Source organism: Anser anser, assembly GCF_964211835.1.
Source record: "Anser anser genome assembly, chromosome: 2".
NCBI lineage: Eukaryota > Metazoa > Chordata > Aves > Anseriformes > Anatidae > Anser > Anser anser.
In genome coordinates, this window is record NC_139721.1 from 84,449,038 (window position 1) to 84,459,653 (window position 10,616).

The 10,616-nt window shown below is 32.7% G+C and overlaps 1 long non-coding RNA gene across 1 annotated transcript; it reads right to left on the reverse strand.

Annotated features, from left to right (window-relative positions):
* Window positions 1-3,878: 3,878 nt before the first annotated feature.
* On the reverse strand, window positions 3,879-9,796 carry LOC310893278. The gene is made up of 3 exons (XR_014578872.1): window positions 9,729-9,796; window positions 4,856-4,902; window positions 3,879-4,651 (listed from the first exon to the last, which is right to left on the reverse strand). It is a non-coding gene; the product is annotated as an uncharacterized lncRNA (long non-coding RNA).
* Between the last annotated feature and the right edge of the window lie 820 nt (window positions 9,797-10,616).

Sequence of the window (10,616 nt, forward strand, 5' to 3'; positions counted from 1 at the left end):
ACTTACTGAGGGTGCACTCGATCCCCTCATCCAGATCACCGATAAAGGTATTAAAGAGAACTGGCCCCAGTACTGAGCCCTGGGGGACTCCACTAGTGACCGGCCTCCAACTGGACTTAACTCCATTCACCACGACTCTTTGGGCCCGGCTATCCAGCCAGTTTCTAACCCAACGAAGTGTATGCCAGTCCAAGCCAAGAGCAGCCAGTTTCTCGAGGAGAATGCTGTGGGAAACGGTGTCAAAAGCCTTACTGAAGTCAAAGTAGACCACATCCACAGCCTTTCCGTCATCCACTAAGTGCGTCACTTTGTCATAGAAGCAGATCAGGTACATCAAGCAGGACCTGCCTTTCATAAACCCATGCTGACTGGGCCTGATTGCCTGATTGCCCTGCATTTGATATATATCCTTTTATTTGGTAACAGGCATTTATTATTTTTATCCCACTGTTGATAAAGTTTTTATGGAAGTCATACCCACAATTGAACATTTTGCTAGATATTTTGCTTGTGATAATAGAGATTGACAAGAAGAAAGGAAAAATGCCTACTTGGATCAACTGCTGTTAGATACTGAAGAAATAACATGAAGAAGTTTTCCATATGATTTTATCTTATGTACTCTGAAGAATTTTTTGAATATGCTAGACGTTAAGACAGAACAAGAAAAATAAAATTAAGAAAGTTTAGTTAAAAATTTGTATTTTTATCAAAAAGGTAAGTTGATTTTTATTGTGAAGTTAATGCCTGGTAAAATCTTGACTTTCCAAAAGGAAAAAAAATAGCAATAAAGAGGTAACAACAACAACAAAACCAACAATACAAAATAACCAATAACCAGAATCAAAAGCTAATATCCTAAAAACTTGTTACAAATTCAGAATTGATTAAAAGATTTATTTAAAAAAAATGAAAGAAAAACAACAACAACAACAAAAACACTTTCCTATTTTCAAACCAGTCCAGCTAGAATGTCTTGCATAGGAAAAAAAAAAAAAAAAAAAAGCATGGAAGCCCCTAAATTAATGTCCGGGATTTGGTCCAATAAAAAATTGAAAGAGTATGTATTTACCTCTGTCAGTCCTCCTCTGGAAAGCACGGATCAGTATTTTTGATTTTCTAGTTGTCTGGAATTCAAATCCATCCTGAGTAATGTTCTCAGCTGTAGCCAGGCAAAATCATCTCCTATTGTGAAGGCAGCAAGAAGAGAATGGCTGACACCTTTGTTAACATCCATAAGACTTGAAAGTCATCTGTTCCTCTCCAAGTATTTTTTATGAAATACAAAGTGAGTATTACTTAAACCATACATTACATAGGGCTTTTTTTTTTTTTTTTCCACTGTACACTACAAGGGAAGGAATTGCAGATTATTTCATATACAACTGAAGGCAATGAAAATGAGATCTGAGAATCCAATGGAACTGAGGTTTAGACTTGAGATCTAAAACTTAGATCTCACAAATCCACACACACAAAAAAGTATATTCCTAGACCTAAGGACACTTACTGCAAAGTATTACAAACTAAACTGTCCTCAGCACATGACATAACAATTGAAAATTCAGACAGTGAGCTATGGTCAGACTGGTGCTATGCTTTTCTAACCTGTAATGACATCCAAAGCAGCACTGATGCAAAACTCTAGCTTTTAATCATATGGGCCCCATTTCTGCATTTGGCTGTAACCAAAGCTCTTATGGAAATACAAAAAGGAGTCAGATCTGAATTAGAAACCAAAAGAAACAATTTAGGTATAAAGGTACTGTGTAATTTACATGCGATGCAGTATATCAAAAACAAGTATATAATAAAAATGAACTATTTTGCGTATGTTTGAGCAAATGATTGCAAACGTTTAATAATGAGGTGTGTGTATGAGAACTAGAATAGTGACATTTGTGCAGTATTCTACACAAAGTAATGTGTCTTGCTGTGCATATTTCTCTCTAATTTATTACTCACAATTCATTTGTTTTAAAGCAATACTGATGGGTGTATTACTGCTTTTGTCAAAGCTCTTTTCACTATTTATCTCCAGTAAAATAGAATTACATTTGAATTTCACATGAAATTTAAAGAACAGAGAATATGCTTCTTGGTGGCTTCCTCTATTCCCTCATTCCTCTTTTACTAAACTAACTCTCTCTCTCCTTCCCCTCTCCTCCACCCCCTGCTCCCACTTCTTTTTCTCATTACTTGGTTTCTACATGATCAGCTTTCTCTTTCGTTTCCCATTTCCCCCTCATCTCTATTCACCTTCATCAGTTTTTGTGGAAGCCTGTACTCTGGGTTTCCTTTTGCATCACATCATTCACTAGGTCTGGTTTTGCAGTAAAGAGGTCAGCTAGATTGCCTGCAGTGAAAGACAATGTTTCAGAGGGTAAAGGTGAATAATAAAAAAGAGTGTCAGATTTAGCAGCTTTTCATTAAAAAAAAAAAAAAAAAAGTCAGCACAGAACTCAGCTTTTCAGTTTGATATAGCCAACACATAGGCTTGATCAAAAAAGATCCCACAACTTATTAGCAAGTCTCCTTCAGAAAGTTTCAGTAATCATGGAACAATTTCTCTTTTTAACCTCAAGATGTAAAAAGCAAAGCTAGTTTTCTCCCTAATGAGGACGGGAGCTGTTGGATTAAACGATTAATTTACTACTTAAGCCTCACTGACATTTTATCACTATGCATCTTGACAACTTTCTCTGTGAACTTAACATCACCTTCGCAAGCTCCCTCTGGAGACCATCATTATCATGATAGGAAGAAAAAAGTGAATACCAACAACAGAAAAATTAACATTAAAATTTCCACTTGATCCAACATGTTCTAAGTACCACTCAAGCCAATCTTTTCATGAATGCCTAAGCACTTCAGAACAAAGCACTGAAACATGATGCTCTCAATCCTTTTCTTGTTATGGTTTTAAACACTTTTTTTTCTATAAATCAAGAAACAAACTTTTAATTTATAGTGTAAAATGCTTTCCCATCCCATTTTCCTTTAGACTTACCCACATCACAGAAATAATATAGATGGCAAAAAGTCAAAGAAGTATTAAAAAGGAAGTTAAAGAGACTCTATGTCATTGTTTTGTGAGGATTTCCTTCTCTTCCATTAGTACAATTAGTGTCCTAAATTTGACTTCAACTTGCTATTAAACCTTTTATAAAAATGATTGGCATGTTCTGTAAAGAAATAATAGATGTTTATGAATTTCATTATTTTGTTCACAAACTACATTATGACCAAGAGATTGCTTGCTTCAGTTCCTGCTATACAAAATGGAACGGTACAAAACTTGAATTAGCAACTATTTATGCCTTGGACTCAACCCATCCCTTCTAACACTATAACAAAATGACAATTATTAAAGTTGGAGTAACATAACACACTTGTATTTTTTGCATTAGCATTCAGCAACAGAAACTTCATTCTAATTGTTTATCAAAATCACAGCTTGGCGAACAGACATGCAGCTTTTATTTAGAAGTAAAGATGCTACAGTTTAGTATCTTCAGTTCATTATCAAAAATCACATCCAGGTGTGAAAACAACTATACAATGAGTTTATCTAAAATAATCAGGCCAATATGGAGCTATAACAGATACACAACTCAAGAAAAATATAAATGAGTTTGCAATAAAAAATAAAAATCCTCATGTTTCAAAGCAAATTCAATATAGTAGAGAACAAATTAAAAAAAAAAAAAGTTTGATGAAACTAAACCAAGAATTTAGAAAATAGAAGATTAGAAGACCTTGTGTAGTAAAACTGAAATAAAGAGGCAGACTGGAGAAGGCTGGAGAAAATACTTTCACTGGTATAGACCAGAAAAAAAAAAAAAAAAGCAAATTGTTAATTGTACAATGTTCTTAAAATGCCCAGAAATGCAGATACTGACATCTTATTCATCTACTTCCATATGTTAGTACCTTATTATTATATTTTATTTTTTCACTAAGGTATTTATTTTTGCACCAAGGCATGGAAATGAAGAAAATGAACAGTTTTCCATTCAGTGATCTAGGTTTTCAGCGGAGGGGGGAGAAAAGTGTCCTTGTACAGGTTTAAATCCAAGCAGCCTGGTAGGCAGAATTGATTTTCAGATAAGACAAGTATTTCCTGGAATGAACACTGCATTGATGAACATAATGTTTCGCCTTCCTGTTTAGGTGACCTGGAAGCAGTGAACATACAAACTCATAATGTAGACTTTCAGAGATCCCAAAAGCATTCTGTATGATTCAATATTTATTGTGTTTTACTTTTTATTTACCTTTCCTTTGTCTTTTCACTTTGCAAATTTTGTTCTAAAGATTTAGATTTCTACTAAAAGTTTTATTTTTCTCTGTGGCAGATATTAAAATGTTCTGAAAGGTCCAAGCATAATTGGAGCAAAAACAAGAGAAAACGTTAATTTGGGGGGTTTCCATTTTACCTAACTGATCTATCATAAGATCATAAGTCTTTTAGCCAATTTAGAATGTGTAACATCTGGAGTATTATATACAACCACATTAAAAATATTCTGTAGTGTGGTGTCTATTGTATCTTTTTCAAGCTTGTGTAAGTATAAAGCAAATATACATAAAAGAATAACACATACCTGAAGGCTAAAAAACGACTATTCTGAGTATTCCAACTTGATTCCTAAAAAAAAAAAAAAAAAAAGTAAAAAAAAATTGTGACTTAAAAAAAATAAATAAAGCATTAAAACATTGTCACTCAGAAGTCAGTAGCAAAAATCCTAATGAGGTCACTATGAACTAGAACTGACCTCAGAAAACATCTAAAACACAATTACTTTCAATTTTAAACTGTTAATGGCTGTGAGATGTTGCTATAATACTATACCTGGCAGAACATTTGGCAATAGGGTCTCTTAATCAGGATTTTCTAGCCTAAAAATAAATAAATATATAAAAATTACTTAGACAAAGCTCAGCTGTATTACCTACCACTTCCAGTTGACTAGAGAGATGAAATACATGAGAGATATTAATTCAAACACATTTTACACAACATTTTACACTGAGTAGATATTGTGGATCTTTTCCTTTATTATACTGGGGAAGAAAGATGACTTTCAGCATCAGAAGAAAAACAGTTTTAAAAATAGATGAGATCTAAATAACAAGACAAAACTGAAGAGATGTAGATAAAGAAAACACATTACCTATCTGTGCCCTGTTTTTGTTAGCTATGACTAATACATTTTTGCCTCATCCTTATTTGGGATAATACGTAATAAGACCATAAAGACAATTGGAGTTCAGACTGGTCTTTTCTATGCCTACTGCACATCTAAGCTAACATGGATATGGATGTTCTGGGAGTCCAGTCTTCAGTGCAATCCCAAATCCTAAGCTAGCATGACAGTTCACTATTTGGGTACCCATATTTGTCTAAGAAGGGTTCTGTTATTAAAAATCAAAATTAAAAAAAAATTCTGCAATGACAACTAAGGCTCAAGAAAGGAGACTACAATGCTACAATGCGTTGGCCAAGGAAGAGGTTTCTTTTGTAACACAAATGTGACATCTGGCAATATTTCCCATAACTAACAAAATACCTTGTTTTTCTCTATCATAGAGTGCTCAGGGTTCTATCTGTTATAAATTATATAAATAAATAATATATATAAATAATAATATATATATAATATATATATATAATAAATAATATATATAAATATATAAATTATCCACCTGGATTTTTAATATCTCCAAGGATCTCCATCACCCCTCTGTTTAATCTGTTTCAATATTTAGCCATCCTCAAATTATAATGTTTTTTTCTTATATTTAAATAGAATGTCCTGTTATTAATTTTGTATCGATTGTGTCTTGTCCTGACACTGGATAACAATGAGAATAGTCTGGCTGTCTTCATTACTGCTTCAAAACTTACATTTATACATTCTTACAGGGACCACCTGAGACTTCTCCAAGTGATTCTAAGTCTCTCAGATTGCTGCATATGAAAGATGCATACCTTTGTGACCCTGTTCTAGACTTGCACCAGTAAGTTCATGTCTCTAATGACTGGGTAGCCCAAACCTGGATCTAGTACTCCAGATGTGGCCTCACTAGCACTGAACAGAGGGGAAGGATCACTTCACTTGACCTACTAATGACAGTCTAAAAGTCCAGGATAGTGTTGGTCTTCTTTACCACCAGTGTGTGTTGCTGGCTCATGGTCAGCTTTTGTCAACCAGCACCCTAACATCCAGCAGCTTTCTAATCGGGAAGTCCCCAGAATGAACTAGTGCCTGGAGCAACTTACTCTGTGCAGAACTTTGTATTTTCCTTTGTTTAATTCCATGAGATTCCTGTTAGCCCACTTCTCCAGCATTTTGAGGTCCCTCTGAATGAGCTTCGGTTTAAAAAAATGCACTCCATTCTCCAATATTGAAATGAATTTGATTTTACCTTAAATAGCTGCTTACATATTTTTGGAAATATAATCAATCTAATCACAAATTGGCATTATTTCTAGCTTCTTTTTTTAAAAAAAAAGCAGAATGCCACCAAGATGCTTTTAAGGTGTGTCATAAGCTGCATACTGATTGATTCAATTCCAAAATTAATTAGAGAATAAAAGTTGAAAGAACAACAATAAAAAAAAAATCATCATCTTGGCCATGAAAATCTCAGGTGTTTGATTGTATGCAAGGATGAACAATCTTTTTAAAGTGAGCTGGTCAGAAACCTGGAAGGCTATTTTTATCTCTTTTATACTCCCTCTGGAGGAAACATTTATACGAGAGATGTAATTGAATCATCCTTGTAAGTAGCACTGAGAAAAGTTAGCAGATCTGTCAGGACCTTATCAACTTGGCATGATAACAATGTTAAAACAATGTTACGCTTCATTCTTCTAGTTGCAAAGACAGTTATTATATTGTGATGAGAAGAGCTTGTTGTCACAGAAAATATCCATATAGGGATGGGAGAATATTAAATGGTAAACAAATAATTTTAATTCTGTTTTCCTCTATATCATACATGGAGCAAAATAAAGCATGAGAGAAGAACAAGTACTCAGAAATGGAGAAATACTCATCACAAAATACAATGAGTTGGAATTAAATTGTTGCTTGACAATCATTTTCACAAAGCAGTATGCAAAATATCCAGCATTTTACTTACAGTGGATTACTGATAGCTGTGATAATGGTTGTCAAATAATCATTGTCATTTTAATGATTGTTACTTTATTAAGGGTTAGCAATTATTTCTACAATAATCCAAACAATCTATTTTTGAAAGTATTTCCTTTTCTCTGATCCTTTCTTCAGTACAACCTTTGGGAAACACAGTGGACATTTCTAGAAATACAAACCTTCTGCTATTCCCCAAATGCATATTAGTAGAGTGAGCTTTTTCTTCAAATTGTGAAAATTTTTCCGTCAATTTTTCTCTTGCTTGACAAAAACAACCTGAATGATAGGGAAGTAATGTGTTCCTCCATTTTCCACTTCATGGTGGAAATTTAATTGAAATAACAATCAAAACACGCTTTAAAAACTGCAGTGGTGTTCTGTTAAAAAGTGTCTTCCTGTACGAAGTTACATTTCAAGTGCAATATTTTACAGCTATAAGGTGATTGTTTATCAATAGTTAAATACCACTATCCTATGTCCTGATCAAAAGATAAAGCAGATACAGTACAGCATATCAATATACTTTGAAAAGTATCAAAAACATAAGCTAGTTTAAAAATAAGGTTTTGGTTGTATCTATTTACAACTTCTATAATCTAAAAAAAAAAAGCGCCAAATATTTCAAAACCAGAAGTTCTAAAAATGAATTAAAGTAGCTTATTTTGGAATCTGCATACAAAATCTACAGGTTCTAAAAAGGACAAAAAGTACTTTTTTTTTTTTTTTTCATTTCATAAAACAAGGATTGTTTCTTTGCAAGCCTCACTTACATTTCTTCTCAAGCCTGGAACTGACGTAAATATTTACAATGAAAAACTTTAGCCATTTCTGCTGTCATAAGGACTCCAATGTATGACTGCCAACAGTACAGTGAAACTGCTTATGAATTTTACAGTGTCTGTGAGTTTAGATTTGTGTTTCTGTCCTGTGAAACTACCGCAGTCTCAAAAGATTTGTCATTTTACATCATTCCACAGTTACAATAGTGGAGATATGTTTCAATCTGAAGGTTGTTAACAAAATGCTGAGACTATTGTGATGTTTGATATATTCATATTGATATATGAAGTTCCCTGTATGAAATACAGGTAAGGTGTGGCATACAAGATATTCTATTGGCTATATGACATTGCAAGACTGTCTAAAAAAACCTGGAAGAATCCTCCCCCTCACATAAACAGGATTTAAACATATAATCCACTGGTAAAGTTTGAACACAATGGAAAAGCACCACAAGCTACCCTGGTGTACAAAAATAGATCATAAAATTGAAAGCAATATTTAAAATGTGTGTTCATGTATGAATGTGTATAAATTTAGGCATATTTAAGATGTAAATGTTATGAAAATAATCTTTATTATTATTTTTTTATTATTATTTAATGGAAAGATACCCAAAGGATAGATATGGAATAACAATGAGAAGCATTAAATTAAGTTTTGAAAACACATAAGATATCGTCCAGTGTTTGATTTCAGGGTTGGATGAGATTTTTAAGTTAAAAACTGCTGAGTTTTCTATGACTCTGTTCCTGAGCAGATAATTTATGGAAAGATGAGCTAAATAGGAAACACTTTTGTTAAAGTAAGTGTGGAAACCTAATTCTGTGACAAACAGAATTAACAAATACATCTGAAATCTAGTGCTTGAGCTGCTAAGTCAGACACTGTGAGATTAAAAGCATTTCCACATTTATGTCATGTTTTCAATGATATGAGCAGAAATAGAAAAAAAATACAGTTCTGTGGATGCACTTTTTATACAAGCAAATTATTTGTCACTTCTAACATGGTCTTCTACTTCATCCATGGTAGGGACAATTAGCAATGTGTTTCATCCTTTTGATTGTAACACCTTTCCTGCCTCTCTCAAATTTATCAGCCAGTGAAATTATATTCTGCTTTCTCAAAGTGAATGTTTTCCCTTGTCATGAGTTTTATGAAAATTCTCAAATAAATCATGGTCAGTAGTAAATCTGAGCTGTTATTTTTCATAAAGCAGTATGAAAGTCATGTCTTTTTTTTTTTTTTTAACTTTTCTTTATTTCTAAGCAAGTATGGAAGCAACATTTCTGAAGTTGCCTTCTTTCCATTTTGGAAAAGTGCTGTATTAAATAGTTTTGGTGTTTTAGTTTGTTTAGTTAGTTAGTTTTGTTTCACTTCTGCTCAATATAAAAATAAAAATTAGAACTTCAAAGTTGTAGGCAGGAGAAAATAAGAAACTTCTTCCTCTTTCTCCTGTCTGTACTTTATATACAGTGATTAAAAGATGTGTAAAGGAATCCGCAGCCTAGGCATGCAACTGCAAGGAGCATACCTAAATCATAGTCATTTATCTATCTAGGAATAATTGTGCTTCAAATTATTAATTGAAGCAGTAATATAAGCTTTTTGCTCATGATTCACATCAACACTCCAAAGTTACTCATTAATCTAATTCTTCAGTTCCTAGGTTGAGGATATGATATTTTACAGAAACATTCTGATCAGGTTAAAAAGAGTAATCATAGCTTAGTCACCCACATATCCATCACAATTATTTCACCATAAGATCATACTCACCTCTGCCAAGATCCCTTCCATAGTCTGGCACCAGCATACAGGTCCCAGGGAAATATTTTTACCTTATACCAACAAAACAAAGACTAACAGAAAATTATGCAAAATTACATAATTATTATTATCTGTAATATCAATTATAATGTATAACAATATAACATATTCATATTAATTGTATAATTACATTAAGTACATTAAACTTATAACTATATTATAGTTTATCTTATACTGGTTAATACTTGTGGATTTAAATGCATCACTTTCAAATTTATGGATTTATTTCAGTTGTTTTCAGCATTAAAGATTTTACATATGTTTGCATATTCCAATGGGTAAACTGCCATCCTTTTCTGAGAAAAAATGAATACTTTTTTATTTCCTTATGTTTTTTATTGCCAAGCACTCTTAATTTTTAAATTCTTAAATGATCCTTCATTAAAAGTGAGTTTGATATGAATTCTTACATGCATGACATAGTTCACAGAAACAACTACAAGAAGAAATTTGTTCGCAGTGACAGAATCTAATATTTTAACTTTTAACTAATTATCAAGTTAGAAGATCTCAATTTCATGGGCTAAAATTTAAAAGAACAATGACAAAAAATAATAATAAAAAAGAAAACATTAAAATAGTTTCAGAAGAAATAAAATTAATTAATCTGTTTCAAAACTTCATTTGGAAATACAGTAAGTCACAATAATGAACCTGTTCTGTTGAAAGTATTAATTCAGAAAGCTTAGATGCATTAAAAATTTCAGGAAACCAGTACTTTGAGAAAAACCTGAAAACCCTTGAGTGAGAGAAAATATACAGAAAAACTACTAAAGAGATAAGTCCTACAACATTGTTATGGGGCAAGTATTGTCATGCTTGCCTGGATTGCATAAG